General features: G+C 35.1%; 1 long non-coding RNA gene across 1 annotated transcript; it reads left to right on the forward strand.

The window, feature by feature from the left end:
* On the forward strand, positions 1 to 26920 carry LOC116454762. Its single transcript, XR_004244193.1, has 4 exons — positions 1 to 246; positions 2441 to 2574; positions 8883 to 9072; positions 21961 to 26920. It is a non-coding gene; the product is annotated as an uncharacterized LOC116454762 (long non-coding RNA).
* Positions 26921 to 27424: the final 504 nt, after the last annotated feature.

The raw sequence follows: 27424 nt of genomic DNA on the forward strand, positions 1-27424 counted from the left end.
AGTAATGCAAATATTTTAATGTAGAATTTTAAAGTTTTTGAGAAACAAAGCAAGTAGCAAATATTTTAAGGATAAGCTTTGTCCAAATTTCAAATAACTGCTATGTATATATAAATCTCATGCTGATGCACGAGGCTCTCTGTGCTTGGTCAGCATCATCTAAGCTCTAACATGGTTGACTGCTATGAGATCCATTGAAGACTTGAAGAAAAAATCCACCCAGAGCTGGTCATCTGCTTTACAAAGGTAACAGTCTGAGCAGCTAGTGGGTAAAGCTTTATAAGCTATGTTATAGCTGTGCAGGTTCTTCTTGGACACTTCCAATGCATCATTGAGTGCTGACAATTTGATTGTTACTGCATGCATCCTTTCCTAGAAAGTTCGCAAAAGTGTTGTATTGCCACCCAGTGACATTCTTCTTGTATTTAATTAGCTTAGTAAATATAATAGTTGGATGGGAAATTTCTGAAAAGGACTAGAATTTTCTAGAAAATGTAAACAGGGAGAGGTAAGAAAGGGGATGGAGGGAATGTGTCGTGTACTAGATAAAAGAAAATAGACATAGAACTTTAATATCAGTTTTGTTAATGAAGAATTTACTTGTCTGTTTTTTTCTTTAGGATTGAGAAATAGATTGGCTTTTACTGTTGTTTCTTTAACAAATGTTATCAGTGTTATGCAAGAACTATGTGTGTGTATGTACATTATCCATACATTGGTTTCATAATCTTCTGTACTGCAACATATTCAAACCAGCAAAGAAAATCAAAACTGCAAGCGTAAACCTTAAAAATGCTTAAAATAATGATCTCTGGTTGAGACCTACAGTAAAAGACTACAGGAAATTGAAATATAGTTTATGAAGAATATTTCACAACTATGCTTCAAGCTAGTGTATTACAATCAGGGAATGTAAAAAACAAGCTTTAATGTGAAATTCAAAGAGTGCTGCTCTTTCACCATTTTACACCCCCATCACCTTCTCTGTGAAACTCTAATTAGGCCTTTTGACTACTGTTATCAAGTGACTAATGACTAAACTCAATAGCTAAATTCTGCTTTGGCTTATATTCAGAGCAGTCATGCTGAAATCAGAGCAAGTCAGTGAAGAATTTATTCTAAATATGTATTTAGAATACTGAACAAATTCTGTCTCCATTTTATCTACTCCATCTGTATATTCATGCTCTATGACTTTTCCTTTTACTGTGCCACACTATATTTTGGAAATAATAAGTAGGAACCATTTATGAGGACAGAGTTAATGGGTATTCTTAACCCTAGCTGAAAGCAAATACAGGTTCAGGTAAAACTTTGGCATTATGCTTAGCACACTATGATAGGAGCTGCAATGCAGAAAGGCTTATTCTCGAACACAGAGCAAAATGGTAATTTTCTGGTGGCTGTATCTCAGGAATAATTACACCTGCCATCATAAAAATAAACATGCAGCACCTGAGAAGGTCAGTTCCCACAAATGTTTAGTCAAACTTTTTCCAGACTTTTCAATTTTGCAAATAGGTCAAGGTACCATGGGGTTTATATATGTGCTGAGATATCATCATCCTCTAGGATGAACCATTTCCATTAGTGGAAAAAAATAAAAAAGATGAAATTCGTCTGACTGAAGAGTTTACCTCACCAGAACAGTTTGCATTTTTTGAGAAATGTTTTATATATAATTTTTTTTAAAGTGTTATAACTTGAAATAAAATTAAGCAGATAAAAATCATACATTTATTATTACTTAAAAGTTAATTTGTACTTAATGCAAAAACATAAAGTTGGCTAACAGATTCTGATGAACTAAGCTGCTAAAAAATCTTCTGCAAGAATTAGTCTATTTTTGGGCACAAAACAACTATGGTTTTAGTTAATGGAAAAGCTCCAGTTGTTTGCAGTGGGAGTAGACAATGGGCAGGCTCTCAACAGAAAGGAAGGATCAGAAGATTTTGCTGCCTAAAGAGGGATTAAGCAACTGTGAAAAATCAAAATGCCAAATGCAGTGCTGGCACAGTTAGATGAATAAAACTCATCTTCCTTAATGTAGGCTGAAAAAAGGACAAAACCAGAGGATATAACAAATTCCTTTACAACCATTTGCAAAAATTTTAAATTTAACATTGTGTAGTTTCATTGTAGTGTGCAGACCTGGCAGGTAGGCCCTGACAGATTAGCAGTAGAAATACCAAGCTGATTCCACCCCAGAATCAAACCACATCAGTGATGGCAGGAGCGGCAGGCAGGGGTGGTTTTACCTCTGGCTCAGAACAGCTAGTATTGATTCCTCTTGACAGAAGTTGACAAATAGAGGATGATTAAGAGCTACCATTCTTGAAATACAAAGAACTAGAATTTGCATCTGTAAATCTGTAAAATAGATGTTCACCGAATGTCTGATGACCAGCTTGCATAATGTAGTTCACATCCATTTTTTCAGATTCTCAAACATTCTGAAAGATCACGGCCACATCTAAATTCACTGAGCAGAATGGTCTCCAGCCTCTGCTAACTTCTGCCTGTGTCCAAGTTCAGTGTGAAAGAACTGGAAGAGAAGAACCAAGACCATGAGAGGTACTGTTCAAACAATATGAATATTTGCTTTTTTTTCTTTTTCAGCTATGTATTTAAAAATAAAAACAAAAATTATCACATCCCTACTAGTGTCAACATCAAGCCAGTGAAAAATCAGCTGCAAAGACAGCTGCAAAACATTTACTTTTTTTTTTTCTTGGAGTCATGGAGTACAATATAGCTCTGTGTGTAGGCTTTACTGTAGTCAGCTTTTTTATAGACAAGAACTTGTGAACAAGTTGGACCTGTCTTTCCTGATGTTTCAGACCTTAAAGCTTAACCATTAATGTGTTGCAGTGCGGAAGAAAAATAATTTTATATTTCGTCTGCATTTCTTTCAATAAAATGTTGAGCAACTTCATCACCAGAAAACAAGTGTGACTAACTATACATTTAAGGTGACTTCTCTGTTACTTTTTCTAAGAAATTTCTCTACTAGCATGTTTAAAGATTTTGAATTAAAGTACAATCAAATTTATGAAAAGGAACATTTAAGAAAAAGTACAAAACACAGTAATAAATTTTACAATGTCTCAACAAACTGTGGTTATTCTAATGATTGATATAAAAAAGTTTCAGGATGCTTGTTCCATAATTTCATAATTGAATTAATTTTATTGTGATTGTTTCAGTAAAAAACACAAAAAAACATCCTGCAGGTAACATGACTTAAAGGAATACAGACCTGTTAAAATAACTCCACAAAATCTTTAAATCAATATTCAACTTTTCTTAAAATTTGACTTTCTGAAAAATGAGTCAAGGTCATATCAACTTTTTCTTTACTCCAGTTGAACAGTTTTACCTTGTCATGTCTCCTTTATTCCCATTTACGATACAAAAATATTAACTGAGCAATTCAACTGACTTTCAGTAAGGTAGTTTTGAAGGTTCTTTTTCCCTTTGTTTATTCACTTTCAGTCCAATGAGCTCTTGTGTTTTGAATTAGGATAATTCTTCTGACAAGTACTAGGTGCCTTTTCACTATAAAAAATTTGGAGGTGTTTTCACAGAAGTGAGTGTTCATCAAAACTCTTTAAAGAAAAGGGGGAAATATAATGGCCATGGCTTGTAAAAATGGGCCTAAATCCAGGTTCTAGAAGTTGCACTGCAATTCCCAGAAACTTTGTCAAACATGTGATTAACACTTGTTTGTAGAGTCTCAGCTGAAGGATGCTAACATCCAGCTGATGACATAAACTACATTTAAAAATGGAAATTCCTAAGCCAGGATCTTGCAACTGACTTGAATTTTCAACAGTGTTGAAAACTCTGTTCAAGGTCTACTTCAGGAGTGAAGTGTTGTGCCAAGTAAATAATTCTCATAGATTTTGATATTTTAAAACACAGTCTTTAAAATGGATGTTTTGTTAACAGTTGCTACATACTGATATACACTGATCAATTTATATCAGTCTAGAGAAGACAGCTTTGAATTTGGAAGGTAAATGTAGACAATTTTGATTGCTTCTGGAGGAAAGTCAATACTAATACTTTTGCGTTCTCATCAACTACATAAGCTAAAAGCATCAACCCTCCAGCCAAGTCACTCAATCTGACAGCAGGAACAATACTGAAGAGGCTATTACCCTGCAGTTTACCAAGCTAGTCTGACATGTGGTGCAAAATACAGATTGGAAAAAAAAGTGATCACTTGATGGATCTGATGTTTAATTGTGTTCAAAATAGAAAAAACTATTTTTTAGTGTCCTTGCAACAAACGGTCTTATTCTTCAGTCATATAAAGAACTGTATTTTCTTTTACTGTATTTGAAGATTTATGATTCTAACAATCTGTTTCTGTGATAAGAATTACTTACCAGATTTTAAAATTATGGATTACATAAAATACATTAGCATTAACTCTATACAGGCTTCAAACAGCAATTTAATCAACCTTCCAATATCAAGCACAATAATTAATGGAGACTTAAGATGTAAATGATTTTGAAAATATAAACAAAGTGTACCTTTCCTGAAATTTTATTTTTTTCATGAGTATTATCTGTGAGAAGTGCTAGGTTGACAGTTCTAGTGGTTTAATTCCTTTCTACTTACCTACATTTCGATACTGCAATTTTCTTCTACCTCTAAACTGGAGGAATGTACACAGGGAGAATAGAATGGGTTTCAATTGCTGATAAACTCCACCAACAAAAGAGTTGCCAAAGTCAAGAACAGCAGTCATAATGTTCTTTAGGATAATAAAAAGTGTTGCAATATTACTGTAGGTGCTAATTATCTTATCTGCTTGTCACTTTCTTTAGTAAGGGGTACTGTGATGTTTCTTAGCTGAGCCTTCACCACTTCAGGACCATCACAAAAATTCTGCTTCAGACACCACTTTTGAACTTTTCCTTTTTTCTTATGAAAATATTCAACATTATTAATTAAGACTTTAGGGAAATAGAACTGTCTAGATTTAATCTACATTTGCACGAAGTAGTGCTATCCTTGTGAGCTACCATGCTTAGGTTGCAGTTAAAAAAGACCACTTTATACTACACATCTCTACTTGATGATTCTAAAATCTACCATTTTCTTTAGAAAACAATTTAGTGACTTTTCTTTTTAGACAACTGCCAAATAGTTTCACTATTTCTCTGTTTTAAATTTAAGCCGGCCAACATTATTATAACCATGGTACACTTGTTTCGAGAATGGCTACTTTACCTCTGACCATTTTTAACTAATATTGTGGACTTCCCTGGTTAATAATCCCCAATAAATCAAATATAATCCCTAATAAATCAAAGTTGGCTAAATCACAGAGAATGTAAAAATGTGTGCATCTTTTTTCCTTGTTCTGTGCCACCTGCCCAGCAGACAACTGCTTAATGACTTGTTTCATGATTGAAGCTGCTCATTGAAACAAATCCTGGCAATGCTAAGGTACATACAAGACAAGGAGGTGAACTGAAACATCCAGCACAGCTTCACAAATGGCAAATTGTACGTGACCAGTCCAATAGCCCTCTATGATGGAGTGATGGCACTGGTAAACAAGGGAAGACTGACCAATGCCACCTACCTCGACCTCTTAACTGCTGAATACTTATGTACACAGAACAAATGTGTATCAAATTTCACCATATTTAAAACTAAAATGCACCAGGGCTCCATTAGACACTTCAGTTCACAACAAGGATGTTTGCGTAGGAGATAGGCTGTCATCGACAGTGTTGAAGTTCGGACTGATATGAAATAGAAAGTAATTTGTAAACATTTATTTTAGTACAGCTAGACCCTTCAAGACACTAAGCTAAAAAAAAAGTCAAACCCAAACCAAGCACAAAAGAAATGTTTTTCTGTTCCCATCAATTGCCAAAGCAACCAAGTATGTGACAAAGCCATTGATAAGTACAGCAAGGTCACAATCTAAATAAAAGAAAAAACCTTTCAGAGGAAATATTAAACAAATGCTCTTGGGTTTTTATCATCCCCTGGTTTCCAAGGAGTAGCCAAAGACTGAGGACCCTTAGGAATGTTTAAGAACTACTGAGGATTGAAGGAAGAAGATATTTCTTCCCCAGTCTGTGAAGCCTTTCGGCTATGTACAGGCAGAGTCTTCCTAGCTGATGACAAATATTTGGGTTTAGTAGTGCAGACTATTTTACTATATCTCATTGATTACTGTATCTCGCATCCACATTACAGTGATGGACATATCTTGCTCAGCTACCTGTAGGTCCTAGCTGACTGGCAACAAGTTTTTAATCTAATCCCAACCATGTAATGTTGCTCCAAGACAATACAGGGAGAACTTGTCTAAGCAAGCACAACCACTGCATTGCACAGCCCATCTGTGGTAACTTAAGGCTTTACCCTTCTTTCCATGACTTGGAACTTTCTCAAAGGAAAGAATTTTGAGTAGAAGCCAGGTATATTTGAGCTTCAAAATTAAGATTTGTTTTCATTTCAACATCCAAAGCATTTCCCTGGCTGTCTTTACTCTGTGACTCTCAATTCACTTGTGATAGCAGCACAGCAGTAGTAAAGTAGCTAGGTCAGCATGTCTGAGGGCACTGACATGGCTCAAACATTCTCACCCAACAAAGGCATAAGTAACTCTTCAAAGAATCACCAAAGTAACCATGCAGATGCAGTCTGAGGCTTTCATGTTTGATGACTTTTAGCCAGCATCTCATCTTCAGAGGGAAATAGATTTCTCTGCATGAATGGACCTGAACAAAATCTTACTGGGCAAGCATACCACAAAAAGTGTCAGGGGATGATTTATTCACCAAAACACAATGACTCACAAAGACAGACAGTGAAATGTAGAAAAATTTTGGATTCAACAAGGGGAAGAAACCACGTTACACCTCTCAAAGAATAATGTATTTGTGATTTTTTTTTTCCCTGATTACTTCAAATATTTTTCAAAATAAGACATTTTTAGGGCTCTTACAATATTTCAGAGTTTACAGAAAAGAAATTATATTAAACAGGCTTTTTTACTAAGAAGAATTTTTTAGAGTGCTTTGTGCTCTCAGGACTTCAGCTATGCAGATTGAGAAAAAGCAGTTGACAGAAGCAGCACATGAGCAAAATAAGCTCCGTGTTAATAAAAGCATTTAGAATTTGCATTACTGTGTTCTTGATTATGATAGTAATGGAACATAAGCCCTTCACTCTACGGATTTAAATCTGATCCTCTATTGAATTTAAGAGTATAAGCATTGCATCAAGGTCATCTTGTGCTTGTTTTGGTTCTTCAGGCTTTTTCTAAAAACTAGGGAAGAGTACAGACATTCTTTTCATTTCATACCTGAACAGACCAAATCATACTTTTGTCAGTGAATACAGTTACACTTACAGAAGGTACCCTCAATATCATGTCAACCACTGATCTGTATTACTTACATACAGAACTGATCTTCTGAATTTGCTTTCATGCTAGCACACCATGGATCATTTGGTTGGTTGTACTGTTAAACACAGAGTTATGAATGGATGATGTGGGTTTAAATAAGTCCCTGCCTTTTTCCCAGGCCTCTGGCAGCAGGCAGTAGCTTTATTGAGGTGGCCAGCACCCCAAGACCCACTCTCATTCGTAAGTTCTCTAACAATGGCTGATTCAGTCTATTATAGAATGAATTATTTATTTAATAGACACGAAACTAACATATATAAGACTTAAAACAGACCTATTACTACACAGGAATAAGACAAAAGGGAATACTATTATTATACACACAGGGTTAAAGGTACCATTAATTTACAGCTAGCTAAGAAATACTATAACTTAGGATCCAATGTTTCTTACCACCAAATTGCTGAAGGTGCACACATTGAAATCTTTTCCCTCAATTTCCAGGAAAGTAATCATGAAGTTGGGTCCAAGCTTTGGGAAGAAATCGTCTAGCACATTCCCAAGGAGTGTGTAAGAGATTCTGCCTCTGTGTTAAACTGTAGTACTTTCATAGTGTAAAACAAGCGTTTTGGTCTCCTATGTTTTTTTATCTCTTCCCACATCTGTTAAGCTGGCACATCTTTTGGTGCCAGGAGATGATACCTGCTGGGTCTTGTCCGCCTGGGTTATCTCTCCTATCTGCACCGGCCACCCGTTGTGGGGAGAGGGGTGATATGCCCTGCCACACACAGTTTCTTTTATAAAGTTGTAACAGTTTAATACCTTTAGTTATTTTTCTTCTATCCATCTTGCTATGATGTGGTTTATTTTAATTCAGTACCCTTATTCCCATCTATAAAACATGATATTAGATTGTCATTTGGTTCTTAGATACCTATTCATCATAAATGACAGAGAGGACTTTTTTGGTTGTTTTTTTGTTTTGGTTCGGTTTGTTCATTTGTTTTCCTAAAAATAGTAAGCTTAAAAAAATACAGGCTTTTTGATTTCTTGTTTAAGTGGCTTTCATAAGCAGGTTGCTTTCTGCAAATATTTCATATGGTTTATATCAGATGGTTTATATTTGTTGTACCTCTTCTTTTTACTGAAGCTTCCAGATATGATTCTTTCTTCAAAAACATGTACAAAGACACTACTTCTATTATTCTTCAAGAAATCTGTATCTTTCCTTTGACACTAAATATTTTTCCTTTGTCACTTGTAGAAATAAACAGTCAATTAACCATAGACATTTAACACAAGACAGGCTGTAGAGTATTTTTATCACTAAAATTCCCCAAGCCCACATTCTGATATTGTAATTCATTTTCATCCTCACACTGAGAAAAAAAGAATATGCAGCATGAAATTACCTCTTGCACTCATCTAGGTGGTTGGTAAATTCCTTTCATGCCTTCCTTACTTTCTGCCTATTTTTTTTTTTTTCTTGAAGGATTAAACCAGAAGTCAGTGTGGTGACTTTGAGTATCTCTGACTGCAGAAAGAAGTTAGACTGTACTGACATGCCATCCTACATTATATCTATTTAAGCTGGAAGTGTATGAGATGAAGTTAATGGATTCTGTAACAAACCTAACAGGCAAAATATTCTCATTTCACCAGCCTATTACGCATTATAACAGGTGGGTTTGGGAGAAGAAGGAGTTCATGACCTCTGAGGAGATGATATAGGAATGTCACTGCACATTGAACTACCTTAGCTTATTTCACAGGAAAAAAAAAAAAGAAATTTTTGTCATGTGAACAGTTGTTTTGAACTATCAGCAGGGATTCAACCCAGAGAGAAGAAAGAAGCCATTCAAACCTGAAACCAATCTCTGCATTGAGTTATTAATTATATTCACCTTGTGGCATCATAATCAATAAGCATAAAGCTGTCTGTAAATTTACAAGGAAGAAAAATCATGCTTGGCTATCTGTAAAAGGCTTCACTGATCTGACAGCAGTATTTTCAAACTTAAGAGAAAAAGATTTGCAAAGAATTAAACTGACAAAGAAATGGGAACAAATTTGCAGTCTTCAGTACTTTTGTTCTGATGTGAAATCACTTTTTTATTCCCTCTGATGATTTTCTTTGCATTTAGTGTTTCTGTCCTCATCTTAACCTCCGTCTTGTCTGATTATCTCTCCAACCCTCTCTCTCATAAAGCTTATTATGTCACCTTTGTAATGCAGTTTGTTCCTCATTCTCCCTACTAGATATATGGGGGGGTCTTTTGTCCTCTTAGCTCTCTCTAGCACAACAAATGCCTTTTAAGCTAAAAATTTCCTTACCTCCATTTTCAGAAAAACTTCCACAGTGTTTTAAAATATTAATCAGTCAAATCAATAATACATATTTTGTGCATTGTTGTTTGAGGAAAAAAAACCTTTCATTTGCAAATGGATTTGGAAAACAATATCTCTAATGTTTCTGTGGCAATTGTATTGCTGCTTCCTACTGTTTAGTCTTCTTACCAGAATATGTCTGAAAATATTAGACTGAAAAACCTCATCTAAAATACTGACCTTTCTTTTTGCATTCTTTTTGCAACCTTTATGAGGATGTAAAATTATACATTAAAATAGAATATCAAGACTATCTTTTATTTCCCACGCAATAGGTAAGAGAAGAAAGATGAGTTTTGAATGAAGGAATCAACATTTGTTTTGCTTATGTGAGCATTTCCAATAGAGTAGAAATCTTAGAGAATTAGAATTTAACCTTTAGTTATTATCTGAGCATTATACTTACTATGAGGCTGAATGTGTCTTAAAGTATCTGAGTAAATATTTAAGTATAAAAATTAAGAACATCAACCATTTTTTCATATATTTGACTTTTTATAACAGGGCCTAGAAAAGTGAAAAACTGACCATTGCTTATTATAAGGACATGGTTTCATTAAGGAGTGTTTTTCACAGAACTTATTCCTGCTTGTCAACCCTAATGTATGTTTTCTAATTAATTAAAGACTAATTGAAGAAATTTACTGTAAAATGTAGTGCAGAGGCTATTAGTATGGCTGAAAAGAATCTCTGATTGAGAACTCACTGAAATCTAAAAACAAAATAGAAATAATATTCTCTTCTCTCATGCGTGCATATTTTAAACATGTAATTTATTACTGACTACTTTTTGAGACATTAGGGGAAAGGGAATCTTACCTGTTCCATTAATGTATTTACTCAGCAGTTTATTTTTTTATAATATGAAAGAAGGAGACATTATATATATGTTTTCATTCCACTTCCTTTTTAGTTTCTTCAGAAGACCCTGGTCATGTTGCTTAAATGTAAAATATCAAGTTTATTCCTGAATGACTAAAGTTTCTATATTGATTTGTGTGCTTGTGCATGTGTGTAAGCATCTGCTTTCATAAGTAAAGATGTCCATGTCAGTCTGGACATAAGAATATCTCCCCTCAATGCAACATACATAGCTCAGAAACGAACTGTGAAGAGACTCCTATTTTAAGGCTCCATCAATGGACCTCAGAAGCCTGTCTTAAGAAACCTCGTCATGTAAAGAATTGAGAGAAAGAGGTAGAAATAGTATCCAGGATAAATTTATGTTTTGCTTACTCAATCAGCCACTATATATCTATGCAAACACTCCTTTTAGCTGTGATAAGAATGAGAACTTCCCATGTTCCCAGACAATACAGTAAATAGAATATTGTAGAAATCCTTTTTTAAGTCAGTGTTTACTTAGAATCCTAAAGTTTGATTAAATTTTAATCAATTTGTTAGATACACTTAATTACACATGGACCATATAATTGCATATGGGTGTGCCTTAAAAGCCTCCTGTAGATTCAGCATACTGGCCCTTATAAATCTCAGAGAAAAGGTTTGAGATTAAATGTATTGTAACGTGATCAGATATATATAGTAAAAGCTACTGGGGAGAAACTTCAACTTCTGTCAGCTGAGTCACTGTAATTCTGATAGCCTGTGGGTATTACAGAAATAATATAGAAAGTAACACTAATCCAGTAGTGGCAAAAATTATTTTTAATGCATAGAGGAAGACTGTAGAGCGGATGATTAGTTTAAAATTAATTTCTCATAAACTGGTGATTCACATCATAAGAAAGTTCTGTTATAATGATGGAAATACCACTGTATCCCAGCTATAAGCTTGTTTTTTGGATGTAATATTAAAATGTTAAACAATACTTCCTTGGGAAAAAAAGAGTCAATATTAGTGCTTGCTGCTCATTAACTAAGAAATTTATTGCACGTACACAAATCTTCAAAAATGCATATATCTATAAGGAGATGTAGAAACACATGTTTATGAAAAGTGCACGCACAGGTATATAATTTTGTAATCTGCACTGTACTTATCTAATACTTGTAAGAAAGTGTCTTAAAAATTTATTTGCCTGGTGCTTTTAAGCATGGATCTCTTCCTTTTTCCTGTTATGTAAGTTTAGTAACATATATATGTGTATGTGTTCCATTTAGCATTGAGACATCTGGTCACTCTTGTGGTCATCATCAAACATGCTACTAGCAGAGAAAAGTAGATGATGCAAAACTTCTGTCTTATTTTCCATACACAGAAAATTCTACTAATACATCCTGATATCTAATTTAGGTTGTGATGGTTTAGTCCATTTCAATGACTATATATACATTTATAAAATAGACCAAAAAACAATTAATGCTATTTCTTAATACTTATCTTAACACAGATTGCTCATCTGTTTGTGTAAGTATATATTTAAAATAACAGCCAAGGGCCACTGAGAAGATATCTAAGAGTAGGAAAAAGGAAAGCACCTGGCATATTTCATTACCAGTCCCATGTTACAGAGATCTTCCTTTTTACTTAAACAACATTTTCTTCTAGATTAAGATTGGAGAATACTGTAATAGGCAACAAAATCCCTCAAAACAGAAGAATTATTTTTTTTAATAGCATTATATTACATTGCTCTTACCATGATTTCCAATATTTCAGCAGCTTTGAAAAGGCCAGATAAGAGTTTTCTCCAGAACTTGTTTATTGTAGGGAAGCGTTAATGGACAGCTTTTCTATTATTAAAGAAAAACTCTTAAAAATAGAAGTTCTTACAATTGGATGCTGTTTGTTTTTTGTTGTTGTTGTTGTTTTAAACAACCAACATGACCAAGTCAAAGCATTCAGGTGTACTCCCTGCCTGAAGTTCTTTAACTGGGAAGAGTATGCTTACCTTTTTGAGGAAACAGTGACATTTAGATTTTGGCCCTCTTTTGCAAGGGCAAAATTGTATGTAAGTTGGATACCACTCTTCTCCTCTTCAGAATGTTTTGCAATACATCTAGCTCACATGAAACATCTAAATCTCTGGGAGATGCCAGTTCTGACTAATAGGATAAACATTCCTACTGGTCTAACATTTAGCTTAGCCACATAAAATCTTACTAATCCTGTGAAGCAAAATAAGCTCATGAGTTGTACTAGATGGGCAGATGTTACACAGGAACCTTCAGCTATGTGGGGAGAGGTAAAGCATGAAAACCAGAATTTACATTCAGATATTCAGCATCTGCTTTCTTAATGATGTTAAGTTTCACCTTGTGGGGAGTGTGTATACTTCAATGTGTTCTCATAAATATTTCTTTATCAAATATAGTACTAAATTCAATAGTTACCCCAGGATAAGAACAGGTAGGCTCATGCCTCACACTCAATACTGGTCTCCTAGGAAGAAAGAAGTAAATACACATGAAATCACCAACTCATGAGTGCACTTGGAGGCAATAGATATATTTGTACATACAACCAGAAGAATAACTCAAAGTTATCTATGTTTTGGGTAAGATCAGCCCCTTTTTAAATGGTGTTTACATCACATCCTCATGGGGAAAAAACTCCAAAAACATTCTCTCAATATGATTTCATTGTGTAATGAACAAAAAGTTTAGAAATGCACTAGAGAATGGAATTCCGAGCTGGTAAATTCATGTAGTGTTGTGAAATGCTGTATAGCCCTTATCAGTAGAAAGCCCAGGAAATCAGTTTTCACTGACAGTTGTGAAGGTCAGCATTTGGCTGCCTAAACTCAAAAGCCATCTCCCTGATACTCAGGGCTATTTGAGAAGCTTCAGATGCCCTGAAGCTCAAGGAAAGTCTGGAAGAAGCATCAGAGAACTAGCTGCCTCAAATATTTCTAAGCCTCAAATACCTCTAAGAAGCCTCATCAGAGGCTTCTCCCTCTTTTCATGTGAAAGTTGTTTTTAACCTGAGGTTTTGTGTATGGTTCTGGCCCAAGCTATATGCATCAGCCTTACAGATCCTTCATTCAGTCACTAACAGTAAGCCACATATTGGCCTTCCAGGTTTGACCTCAGACTTGTTTCATCACAATGGACTTGTCTGGCAATTTCTGTATGGTTTCTAATCCTGGCTAATTATTTCTAGATCTATCCTGACCTTGACTTGCAAACTTAACTTCCTGGGTTGACTTCAGGACTGCTTTTTCAAGATGGACTTGTTTGGCTACCTCTATTCTTTTTTGAACCTGGTTACCATCACCAGATCTGCTCTGCTTGCCTTTCTGGGGTCCTGTGAGACTGGGCACTGCCTGTGACACAGCTGTCTGTGCCTCCCCTTGCATTGTCCTTGCATCCTGCTTCCACTTGCTACTTGTTGATAGATCTAATTGCAGACTTCCATGACTTAAGGAGGAGGATGCTTGGAGAAGATGGTGCCTGGTTCATCTTAGGGGGTCACCAGGAAAATTACCAGAGGCAATAAACACAAGCTGTTGGAAATTCCTACTGAATGTAAGGAAAATTTAATGATCAGAGTTATTAAACCATGGAAAAGCTTGCTCAAAGCATTTTCAGACTTTCCATCCTTGGGGGTTTTCAAAATTCATCTGAAAAAGATCTTTAACAATCTACTCTAATTTTCCAGTTAGCCCTGTTTTGACTAGGAGTTTGGATTACAGGACTTCCAGGGAATTAACTAGAGGACTTATAATTTCCTTTTCTAGGATTATATAGTATAATATAGTATTTCTTGGAGACAGTGCAGAATAGCTTGGATATGTACTGACAATGTTTTCAATAATAGCCCTGAATATAGTTTTTGAGAGATAATAATGGCTCTTTTGTTCAAAAAGGAGAATGCGGTATATACATGGAAAAAAAAATCTCCAATAAAATCTGTATACTGTTCTTACTATGTCTTGCTGCATGCTTTGGAAAAATTGTGGTGGCACTTGTGATCTCATTATTCCTGGTCCCTTCTGGGAATTGTACTTTTAGTGCCTTTGTTTTTGTTCCAGTACAGAAAGCATTGCTGTGACGAGCTTTCATACAGATTGCGTGGGTGCACAATTATCACTCACAATTTAGCTTATTATACTAAAGCAGGTTGAGTGTGTTGCAAACCCTTTAACTCTTAGCAGTAACTTTCTGAGTTAGAGTACACTCTCTCCTCTGTCAATAGGGGTCAAATTTTCTGAAGAAACAGGAAGTAAATTTTATTCTCTTTGTTACTTTGAACAGTTAAAAAATCTTGCTGCAAGACAGCAAAAGAGATAACAGAGATGGAATTATTATAAAGTAACTGTAAGTGTGTCAACATAGGCAAATTAAACTAACAAGAAGCACACCCAAATGAGATAAATATTTATGCAGCATTCACATTGAAAAGAAACAAACTAGGGTGGAAAACCTGAATACTTTGTCTGTACAAATTAATTTAGATAGAGATTTCCATAATTTACTATATTTCCAGGTTGTAACTAATTTTTTTTAAGTATGCTGACAGCAACTGGTGAAATATACCATTATTACGCAAACATTAATCTATGTTTCCACAATAATAATAAAATTTATCAAATTATATGAGCCCTTTTTTAGATGATGGGTAATGAAGATCAGTGACATTATGTCTTCAGTAATGATTTTTCTCTAATTAATTTTCTCAGTGTATTTCTGACTGATATCAAAGCTCCTAGCAACAGGAGTTTATGTCACTGGACTGATATCACTGCATATCCCACTTGACTTGCTTTGTCTTTGATCATCTAATTACATGAGATATTTTCATGTTTTCTATGCCCAGTAAATCAAGCATTTCTTGAAAAATATTTTTCTTTTAATAATACCATAGTCTAAAAAAAGGTGAATTCCCTCAGGCCATTTATTTAGTATTAATCAACTGGCAATTACTTTTCATTTTAGCTGTAATGTGCAATCATTTAATTAAGTATAAAATAAATTTGCAGGCATGGTGATTCTGTAAGAAGAGAACTTCTCTAAATGGCTTCTGTCTTCTGTTTGTTTTGAACAAATTTATTAGAACAAAAGGTATTTAAAACTCTGTTAAATACCAGAAATCGTTACTGCTTATCGTCATCTTCAATTGAATATTTCTCACTAAATCTTTTTCCTGATAATTTTAGAAATAATAGAAGTTAAGTCTAAAATTCTGAGGATTTTTAAACCGTATTCTTTGGGTGAAACAGTGGATGAAATAATTGTTTAGGTGCAGGATATATCAACCTGATTCTTGGCTTTGCAGTACTCTTCTCTATTGCCTTAAGCATCTTCATTAGTGTATCTCCTCTTCCTTTTAATGTCCTTAAAGTGTCAGTATAAATCTTAAACCCTCCCTTTGCTGCAGTGAACTTTGCTAAACTTTGCTGTGGGGTTTCTACTTGGTCCTAGTAGGAAATTCCAAACTGGTCATACTGGAAGATGACAAGTTATTAATTTACATTTACAAAGTGTTCATGGTGCATGTTGGGAAAATAGACTGTGGAATACATGTATAAGTATTGAAACAACATTATTTACAGATAGGCACAGAATTAAAAATTAATTTTTACACACTTTATTCTAAGATAAGTTTTAAGTGTTCCTTAAAATCTGCACTTCACTTTGCCAAGACACGTACAAAGTGGGGACTTCTTTTGGCAAAATGCAGACTCATGCTTTGACCGACATACTCTGCACCTTGCTATGTCTTCAAATCTACATTGCATTTGAAAATAGCTACATAAGTATGTTCAACATGCATTTAATGCCTGTTCTCTGTTTTCATTGCCATCCTTTATCTGATTTTACCCAGGACTCCAGGTGGTATCCCTATGATGTCCCTATAATGACCAGTAATCACTGGTCATGAAAGGTTACTATTCTTTTAGAACAGATATACCACTTAAACTTGTGCTGGATGAATCTATTCAGAAGTCTCTCAGAGATTAGGTAATCATGTACTTAAACTGTTAACAGAGATAAACATTCTAACACTATTTTTTATTAGAATTTTTGATACTCAAGGCAGCAATAAGATTTGTAGTATTCATTTCTACTTAAAATGGACAACGAAGGATGCAAGCAAAACAGCATGACTGGTGGCAGTGAACCTGTTCTCCATGGTGCACATGCTTGACTCAGACATGAACTATTGACCCACATTTAAATGCCAATTTGTGAATGAGACCAAAATATTAAGGTCTTAAGTTCCCTGGAGCAGATTTCTTTGAAATCCTTCAGGTTCAGCTTTCAGACTTGACCTCTGGTCACAAAGCCAGCAGACATACAAAGCAGTTCTGGCTGGGAGTTTTCTGGGATATAAGCATCTGGGGGTAGGCTACTGAATACAGTCCACATGAATTTCTTTTTAGTAAATGGCAGCACTTGCTGAAAGATAACACTGATTTTTTTTCAGATTTTTTAGACTGTCGTTACACTAAAAACAATGAATATATGGGAAAAGAAAAACCCCACTACTGTCTTTGTATGATATCTCAAGGCAACTGTGGTGGTCTGATATGCCATTTTGTGATGTCCAAACTAGTCATCTAGCATTACAAATTTCTGCATTACATTATCAAATATTAAAGCCATTCCTCCTCATTTCTGAAAACAATAAGACAATTGAAGAGTATATTATATTCTATTATAGGCAATGACAATAGGCAGTGTACAGATTTCACTCATTTCATTCAGTATTCAGTTCTGATTACATGTGAGTTTCTGTGACATGCTGCAGATACCCTTTTTTTTTTCTCTCTCTCTAACCTTAAAAATGTCTACAACTTCCTGTGATAAAGCTTAATATTTATGGACTTCAGCAAATGGATATAAAAGAAAGTCCATTTTCTGACTTCTATTATTTATTGAATAGAGCTGGACATGTACAAAATACTCTGGTACTTCAGTGACCTTACAGATGAGGACAAAGAGAATAAAGGCAAGAACTAGAATAGAAGGAGTTGTGAAGAATGCCACAGGGAAAATTACCCTGAAAATGTACAGGAAGTACTGTGCTCAGTGAGGAAATCATAGATTCCTTTCTTGAGTCTAATTAACATCACTCCTTGAATACTGCAGAAGTTACAGTGTTACCATGACTTTATTGTCCTAGACTGGGCAAGCAGAGTTTATTGTTTCTCTTGAATTGATTTCATACCTGGAGATTTATATTCTTCTGGAATTATTGGTTGTCCCCAGGTGCTGTTTGCGTTAGAACTAGTTATAGCAGCCTAGTCCTTTCGAAACTGAATAATAGAACTATAGAATGATTCAGGTTGAAAGGGATCTTTAAAGGTCATCTCTTCCAATCCCCCTGCCATGATCAGGGACAGCATAATCTAGATCCAGTTGCTCAGGGACCTGTCCATGCTGACCTTGAATGTTTGCAGGGGTGGGACCTCCTTGGGAAACCTGTTCCAGTGTTTTACCACTCTCTTCATAAAAAATATGGAGTCTAAGTCTAGCCTTTTTTATTTTAAAACTGTTACCTACTGTCACATCACTACAAGACCTATTAAAAGGTCTGCCTCCACCTTGTTTATAAGTCCCCTTTAAGTACTGAAAAACTTCAATGAGGTCTTCCTGGAACCTTTTCTTCTCCAGGCTGAACAACCCCAGATCTTTCAGCCTTTTCACACTGAAGAGGTGTTCCAGCCCTATGATCATTTTTTTGGCTCTCCTCTGGACCTACCTCAAAAGGTCCATGTCTTTCCTGTACTGGTGACTCCAGAGCTAGATGCAGTATTCCAAGTGGGGTCTCAGTATTCCAGGTGATATTGAGGGGTAGAATTACTTCTCTCAACCTGCTGGCCCCTCTGCTTTGGATGCAGCCTAGGAAACAGTTGGCCTTTTGCCTACAAGTGCCCATTGCTGGGTCATGTCCAGCTTTTCATCCACCAGCACCCCAAGTCCTTCTCGGCGGGGATGCTCTCCATCTGTTCATCCCCCAGCCTGGATTGATACCAGGGATTGCCCTGATCCAGGTGCAGCACCTTGAACTTGGCCTTGTTGAAACTCATGAGTTTTATGTGGGCCCACTTCTACAGCTTGTCCAAGTCCCTCTAGATGACATCCTGTCCCTCCAGCATGTCAAGAGCTCTTCTAAGCATGATGTCATCTGCAAGCTTGTTGAGGGTGCACTCAGTCCCACTGTCTACATCATTGATGAAGACATTAAACAGTACTGGTCCTAATATGGACCCCTGAGGGACACAACTCATCATTGATCTCCATCTGGTCACTGAGCAGTGGTTAAATTTATTGTGGGAATGGTCAAATTCATTGCAGAAATTACTACATCAATGCCTTCAATGAATAAGGTTATAGGGAACATGGAATTATCTTTGTTGTAGGATTTTCCCTTATATATTCCATAGGATGAATTTGACTGTATTAAAGTTTAGACTAGAAATCTCTTATAAGAAATGTCATGTCTCAGCTTTTTCCAGGTTTGAAGTATTGACAGTAAATGGACATGTGTTTGTCTCCCAAATGCAAAAAGTGTGATTGCTGCTGTTGTCTCATTACTTTGCTATATGAATTGTTTGACTCCGTAGCTAGTTAGGTAGATCACCAAATGTTACTGTCTATGGTTGAATAGCTATTCATTTCAGGATATAAACTCACAGATGTTTCACATTCATATTTTGTTAAAATAAGAATTTAATAGTAGGCTTTCAAAATGCTTTACCTATAATTTATACATAGCTCTCACTAAAACAGAAGCTATCAATATTTTGTCAGGAAACAAAAAAACAACCAAACAAAACCAGATAACCCTAAATAGCTGTAACTGTTAAGATAGGTTTTCAAGATTTTACTGGAGGCATTCAAATTTCTTTTAGTGTAACCAAAAAGTTAAATTCTACTACTATTGGGTCTAAGAGTACCTAGGAAAGAAATTTTTCCTGAGAAGAGGGGAGACACCAAATCATTCCGTGATGTCTCTTAAAGTCAGACAAGACTTGGATTCATGGCATTCTGTGACAGGAATCAAGGGACAATACTTTGTAGTGAACATATTTGTTAAGCCTGAAAAACCTGTGCACGCTTCTCACTAGTGAAATATTCTATAGTCATCCTTCTAGTTGCAGTGCTTGTAGTTCTACTATTGGAACAGAGAAAAAGTACTTCATCCATCCTTCTAGGATGTGCTTTGAATTTTTGTAATAACAAAATTGGATTGACATAGTCCCTTGTATTGAAAGGTCTTCATGACACCCTGGTGAAATTGGATTAATAAGTGTTTAATAAAGTTAAACAGAGGCATGATTATCTCAGTATAGCACAAAGCAGAAGCAAAAGTTCCATTTTTCTTTTCATTCTATAATGTGTTCTGAAAATCTTCAGCATACTCTTATATATCTATAGTGAAATTTTTCTTTAATTTATCTGTGTAGATACATGTGTTTGTGGTTTATGCATGTTGACTCATTAAATTTAATCCCAAGTGTGTGATCAGATAAAGACTATAAATATTTGTGACTTTAATTTAGTGTCCATGAAAAGCTGCATATCAAGTAACAAAGTAAGAATTCTAAAAATGAGCAATAAATGAAAAGCTAAGGTATTTTCTTAAGACCAGGAGTAAGAGAATATGTTTTAATCTTGATTAAAACTCATTCATATCTCTTAAATGATTGCACAAAATAATTCATTACATTTCACCCTGTTATGAGTCATGCATTACGAACAGTATTTACAGACTTCCTCCACAAAACAATTTACAATTTACCTTCATGTCTGTTAGTATTATTTCCACTAAAATGCTATTTAGTCCACAAAAATACTGATTTAACAGATAAATACGGTGCCAAACTAGGAAAATATCTGGTAATATAGTTTAAACAATGATTTTATTGTCCTAAGGCCTCTGAGATTGTGTATAAATGTTCTTTTCCTTACTTTCTTTTCACCATTATTTTTCAGACTTGATAGCAATCGTCAGTAATGCTCTCTGCATCAATCTCTCACATTCATGCTTCCATTCCTGCTCAGCTGGAAGGTCTACCTCTGCATAGTAAATTTTCTCTAAAAGGCATGCACTGTTTCCCACACTCCTGTTGTTCACTTGGCATGTCACAGATTGCCAATCAGTGTTATTCTTTTTATTTTTTCCCTCAGTACCTTTATCAGTCTGTGTTATCTATGGCTTCTTGAGTGATATTTGCTATTTTAGATGCCCATAATATGCTTCTGCTTTGATTTTTTTGTGCACTACATATTAACAGACATGATTGGTTCAACTTCATCTTCTGCATGCATGATTATAATTTTTCCCTTCATCAAAATAAAGAACATTTCCAGGAGTGCACTGGCCAATTCTCTAAGATGCTGGACACTGTGAAAATAGTCAGCAGTCCTCAGCAGTTCACCCTCACCTTGGAAGTACAGATACTGCCTGAAAACACATTCTGAAAGATGAAATACTAAATAGAAGAAAATGTTATGCCTTATATGCAATTTTAAACAGCAAGAACACTCCAAATGAGACAAGATTTCAGCCAAAAAGTCTATTCACAGTTCTGATACAGCTTGCATTAAATACCTAACTTCAATTCATCTTTGAATTGTGCTGTATCCATAATGTCAGACCATTCTTAAATCATTCAAGGACATCCTTTCAAGTGCATGAGTCTTAGAAGACTATTCCTTTTTTATGGTTTTGCTCTAAAGGGGTATTGTAACATTTTTCTATTTGTCTCATTCAAGCAGTGCTTTCCCACACCATGCACAAAGGAGCAGTGAGAAAATGGTTGTAGCCATGTGTGATTGGGAAAGGCTGATACCAGCACTCTTGAGGCTGCTGTACTTCAAAGGATTTGAAAGTTTGTTTTGATAAAAGATAAAGGGACCAAAGTTCAGGTTCTGTGATCAGAGGCACAAAAAAAAGGGTAACTTCTGATAAGCTCCACTTGTTAGCTTTGGACTGGGAGCACTCAGACTGTCAAAGTTGCCAGCATGGCTAAGCTGGATAAGAAAAAGAGTGAAAAAAAGGAAATAAGAGCCACAATGAAAGTCAGATGAGAAATACGTGAGCACTTTTCAATGCTGGGAGCATAGGAGAACTGAGTCTGCCTCGGTATCTCTAAGTGATTTGTACAAGTATTTCATACGCATGAACTACACAAAATGCTGTACTTGCAGTCTTCCTAAACTGGTAATGCCTGCCTATAATAAAGGAGGATCACCCTATAGACAGGTTATTGAATGGGTTTGCCTGCATGTACTCCCTTCAAGGTACTTTTTTTTTTTCTCTGCAGGGCCTACGAAGATCTGAAATTTGATTTTCATTCTGCAAATCATAGGATCACAATAAAATTGCTCCAGAAAGAGACCTCCAAAACTCATCTGGTCTGACCTCTTGCTTAAGGCATGTTTAATTTCAAGGTTGAATCAGTTCCTTCATGGCACATACTCCAGACCCCCTTACCACCTAAGCTCTTCATCAGACTTTCTTCAGATTGTCAGAGCTTGCCTTGTACAAGGTGGCCCCGAATGGTGTCTGATTCTTCAGATAGAGATTTGCAAGTGCTGCGTAAATGTAAGAAATCACCCTCATTGATTTTCTGGTCACATTCTTTTTGATGAAACACAGTATGCTGTCTAGGAGCTGAAGATACCCTCTCTGACCATCACGGAATGCCCCTTTGGCCAGTTTTCAACCATTTATGTTGTTTCTCACTACAGAAATTAAGTAATTACCCACTGAAGCTTCTCATTAGAGCTGGCATATGTAAGAAGTCTCTAATGAAACAGGCTTAAATTCAAACAACTGCAATGTAAATATATAGAAATGCAAGTTATAATGACAAAGATCTTGCCCGAATGACAGCCTGCTGCTTTTTGACCGATCCTTTTCAAATGAGACAATTGCTGTAGTGATGACTGATTTTATCTCATTTTCTGTCTGCACCAGGGACTACCTCCATAGGATAGAACTATCATTTTCTCTCATTTCCCTCTTGCTGTGGTATAAAAAAGCTCATTAGTTGGTAGCCTAAAAGTCTTTATTTTCTTAAGATAATATTTCATTTATCTCAGAATATGACTGCTATCATTTACACTGCAAGCAAAAAAAAGGATACAAAACTAAGAAGTGCAATATTTAATATTCTCTTTGCAATATATTTTTTTTGTTTTGTTCTGTAGTCTCTTAGGCACTAGAAACACTCCTGTAGTTACCTTTTAAAATGAGCAATGATCATACCTTCTCAGTATGGTCCTCAAAAACATATAATTTTATCATTGCAGTTTAGAGAACCATTCAGAAAAAGAATGCAGTAAAGACTTTTGGAAAAGTGAAAAGCCCATTAAAAACCCCCAAGTTTTATAACTGGGAGTTGATCACACAATACAAAGTTTCTCTTATCAGTTCAGCATGCACTTTCCTGTGTCTCTCACTAAGAGGTTCATCTTCACATTTTATTTTGTCATTTTCTCTTTGAGCTTTTTCCTTGGCAGTTTTCCACTTATTTTATCTTGTGGTAGCTCCTTAAATTTCTGTACCTACATCTGCCCTGAAGACTAATCAATTTAAAAAGAACAGCCAAAGAGAGGAAAGAATAGCTCCCTCCTTTAAAAACTTTTGAATTTAAAAAAATTTTGGATGGTATCTGGACTTATTGGTGGTAGTTCTAAGCAGATTTTTAATCAGTCAGCATTGATTTAGACAGTTGAGGTGGTCAATATTGCCTCGTTAAGTCCTCATGCAATGTTAAGGAAAATAGATCCTTTACGCTTTCCAGCACACATTCACCTTAGCCTATATGCTATAATGTTGCCATTTTGAAAAGAGGTATAACAAAGTAAAATTTAATATATTTGTTTTGTGTCTGTGCCTCTAACCACAGTATGAAAAATGTAAACAAAGCAATTGACTGAATCTGTCCTGAAAAATTACTAGAAATGCAAATATAATGGCTTTTAAAGGGTTATTCCTTTGTAGTTCAATTGATATTGTGCAATTTTACATTTGAGATTTGTAATTCAAAGTTAGAGGTAAAATCCTGTGGTACTGAAGTGGATGAGAACAGAATGTTAAATATAGACATTTTCTGCATTAATGTCATGCAGCTCCATTTTCTGTTCCATTAACTTTCATACTTTTGCATGTTGGTTCACATGTAGATTTCTAACTAACTGACAAGCAGAATTTTAAGCCTTGTATAATGTTTCTATAAAAATACATGGTGCTCAACTCAACTTACCCCTTCTGGCATCTCCAAACCAAGGATGAAGAGAACAAGATACACTAAATGGGCATTATCATGCCTGAGTGCTCAGGTGTCTCCTTGTCTAGACTAGCCAGTCTGAAGTACACACTTTATAGCCATAATGCCTTGAGAAATATTGGAAGTATATGTGTAAGGTGGGTAAAGGACAGCATCAAAATTGTTCTATGACATTACAGAAATAATTTTTGAACACAATTTACTACACAGGTGCTTGGGATCATACACCTGAAGAACTCTTGGAGGTTTAGTGAGTAAGGGCACAGTCTGCTAAAGGTAGAGGTGCTGAAGGAACACCTCCTAGAATATTTCTGTGTATCGTTTTTGTGAAGGATCTGTGTATTAATTAAAGCCATAAGGCTAAAATCACTATGGAGCATATCCATCTAGTTATTATTTAGGAAGACTGAGACAAACATAGAAGTGGTAATAAAAACTCTCAAAGGAAGCCTCAGTCATATCTTCTGTGTCAGTTCTACTAGATTTTAGTTGTCTAAGGTTTTCCTGAAAGCAGTGTTATCCTTCTTCCAATACTGATTCATTCCACTTTGGTTTGTCTCCTTCTCTTTGCTGATCATTCTACGGATCCAGGCATTATCTTCACATAAGAACCTATTAATCAGACACTTAACATGCATTAAAGAAGTACCCACTCTGAAAATTTTAGATGTAATATACTTATTAGACATTACAGCTCATACATAAATGGTCTAACCACCACTATGATAGGTCTTTGATGGGTTTCTCCTAGTCTCTTGTGATGGAATTCTGTCACTTCATATGGATTCTTTCACTATAAAGAGAATGTGAACAAGTGATCAGTTATTTAGTCATATGATAATCTTCATCTTAGAGATGCCACAATGGGATATTCATCAGCTTACATGTGGCCTTTTCAGTCTGAAATATGCTGCCAGATCACATTTCTGCTATTGTCTTCCCCAATTGCCTGTCTTTGGGAGCTGGGCAGCTTTATAATCCTCAAGCATCAGTGCATTTTCTTGGGAAGCAGTAGCCTTTTGGGCTTGTTTCTTTCCACCCTTTGATCAGCAACGTCATACTCCATTTTTACCACAAAGAACTGTGATTACATAGAAGTTCTAGCTCTCTTTTTCATCATTTCTTATTCCCCGTTAAACTAAATGCAAGGGTAGTTCATCAAAAGAATTGAAGTTTTAATCTCAATAGATGCATTTCTGTTTCACTGTCATGATGCTTCAAAGTGTATTCATATTTTGAATATATTCATTCTTCCCTCTGCTGAAAACCTACAGTATATGTGATTTCTTATATAACTTGGAATTTTTTTCCACATTTGAAACACAGAGGATTGGGTACCTAATAATGTTACTGTACTATAGTAGTACATAAAATATTATATGAGTAACTTTTTCTTAGTCTTCAGTGATATATTCAAGCACTTCTTAATTTTTTAGAATTGTTATTCATATGTCATTTTTGTTCAATTGCTGTTTCAATTTCTATCTGGTTCTTTTTGACTAATCTGCAGGATTAAAATCCAATATTTTATTAATTGGACTATGAAATAGTACTTATTTTTTATTTTCCCAAAATTTTCACATGGGTCTATATAGTTACTGATACTCCCTAATTCTAGATCAGCAGAACAAGTACGATTTTAGCATGCTTGAGTTGTTCAGGTTACTGTGTATCCTCAGATGTATTCTCAGCACACATAGTTCAAAGACGTTATTGTTTATACATCAGTTTGGTTTGATTTCCGAATGGTAACATTGGTAAATTTTTCACACAAGTAACTTTATGATGAATAATATACATGTGTTGTTTGTGTTGGTTTATGTTTCAGTTGATATGACACTTTTTTTTTGCAACTTTTGCTTATTTAAATAGCAAATTCCACACCTAAACTTACAGTTGAAGTAAAAGAAACTGAACTTTTCTAGAAAAAATATTTACTTTTTTCACTATATGTTTAGATGGAAGCTGAGCCCTAGTTGGCTGCTCTATAATCAGGTAATTACGCATATGAATTTTGTTATATTAGAAATATACCAATATGTGCAACTATGACACATAGTTTGCCATGGGAAAAAAAAAAAAACAAACATAAACTAACTGACAGAGAACTTCCCACGACAACATGAAATGCATCTACTTGGTTATTTATGTTGTCCAAATTCTTTTCCTTTTGGCATACTCCTAACAGACATTTATAACAGCAGAAGTTGTAGCAGTGGTCCTGTGAAAAGAGAAAATAATATTAAATAAATATGCACAGCAAAAGAAATTTGGAAGACCATGATAAATTGAAGATACCTGCAACTTTTTTAGAGTTACGGAATGCAGAAAAGGAAGCCAAGTAAGAGTATAGAAGACAAAGACAGAGGACAGTTGAGAACATGAGAAGCCTTAAAAAAATTGAGATATTAAGAAAACATCTGTGAGGAAACAGGATGGAAAAGAACAGGATGCAGTCAGGAGCTGCAACAGGCAAAGGGTGATGAAGTAAATGTTCTTAAAGAACCACAGGAAGAAAGTAAAATACAGTACCCATGTCTGGGGACATCACGAGCTAGGATATCCACAAGTAATGGAAATCAAGAATATTTTCTCAGTGAAAATAAAAATATTAAATTACTAAGGATTGGTAAGGATAAATACTGTATACATTTCTGGAAAAGAGCTATATATTTTTTTTTTTCCTTGATGATTGCTTATGTTTGAAATGGGGCATTTGTTGGTTAAGATCAGTATCTGCTTTTGAGCATCATGAAAAAGGAATTTAATGTGGTTTTCTTTTCTCCTGTTTATGAAAAGAGTAAGTACATGGAGAGGAACTGAAATTTTATTTACTCTGCAAAGAATTTTACTGTGTAAAGATTTCACTATAAAATTAGTGTCAAAGAAGCTTTTAATTCTTGAACAGTAAATAATTAGAAGTCAGAATATAATTTAACCAATTAAGACAGAAAGAGAAAATAAAGTGTTACTGACATTTCTCCTGGGATACTTGGCTTTTTTTTCAGTCCTGACACATCAGTTTTAAAGAAAAGCAAAATGTATCTATGCACAGAAACGCTATCATTGTTAGCAATGCTGACCAATCTTCCAAGAGGAAGAGGAATTTGATCTTTAAGTATAACTTGTATTCTTCATATGCCTCTGTCAGAGGTGAGAAGCAGAAAAAGACGATGCCATACATTTATTTTTATCCTGCCAGCATAATAATATAGTTGATATCTACACTAGTAGAGGTGAACACAAAGAGGAGAAAAAGACCAGCTTTGTAATAAATTTTCTACCTCTGATTTTTTATGAAATGTCTTCAGATATGAGAGAAGCAAGAAAATGAGCATATGCTTTCTTAAAAAATTAGCTTCATGTTATATATGCAGATATGTTCTAAAGGTCATATAAATTTTGCAATCTCCTTTGATGTACATGATTTCAAAGGGTGCACGTACAAATCTTTTTTCTCATGAAGCGGTATTCATTGTCTTGATCACCAAAA

The sequence above is a fragment of the Corvus moneduloides genome, chromosome 1 (assembly GCF_009650955.1).
Source record: "Corvus moneduloides isolate bCorMon1 chromosome 1, bCorMon1.pri, whole genome shotgun sequence".
NCBI classification, from domain to species: Eukaryota; Metazoa; Chordata; class Aves; order Passeriformes; family Corvidae; genus Corvus; species Corvus moneduloides.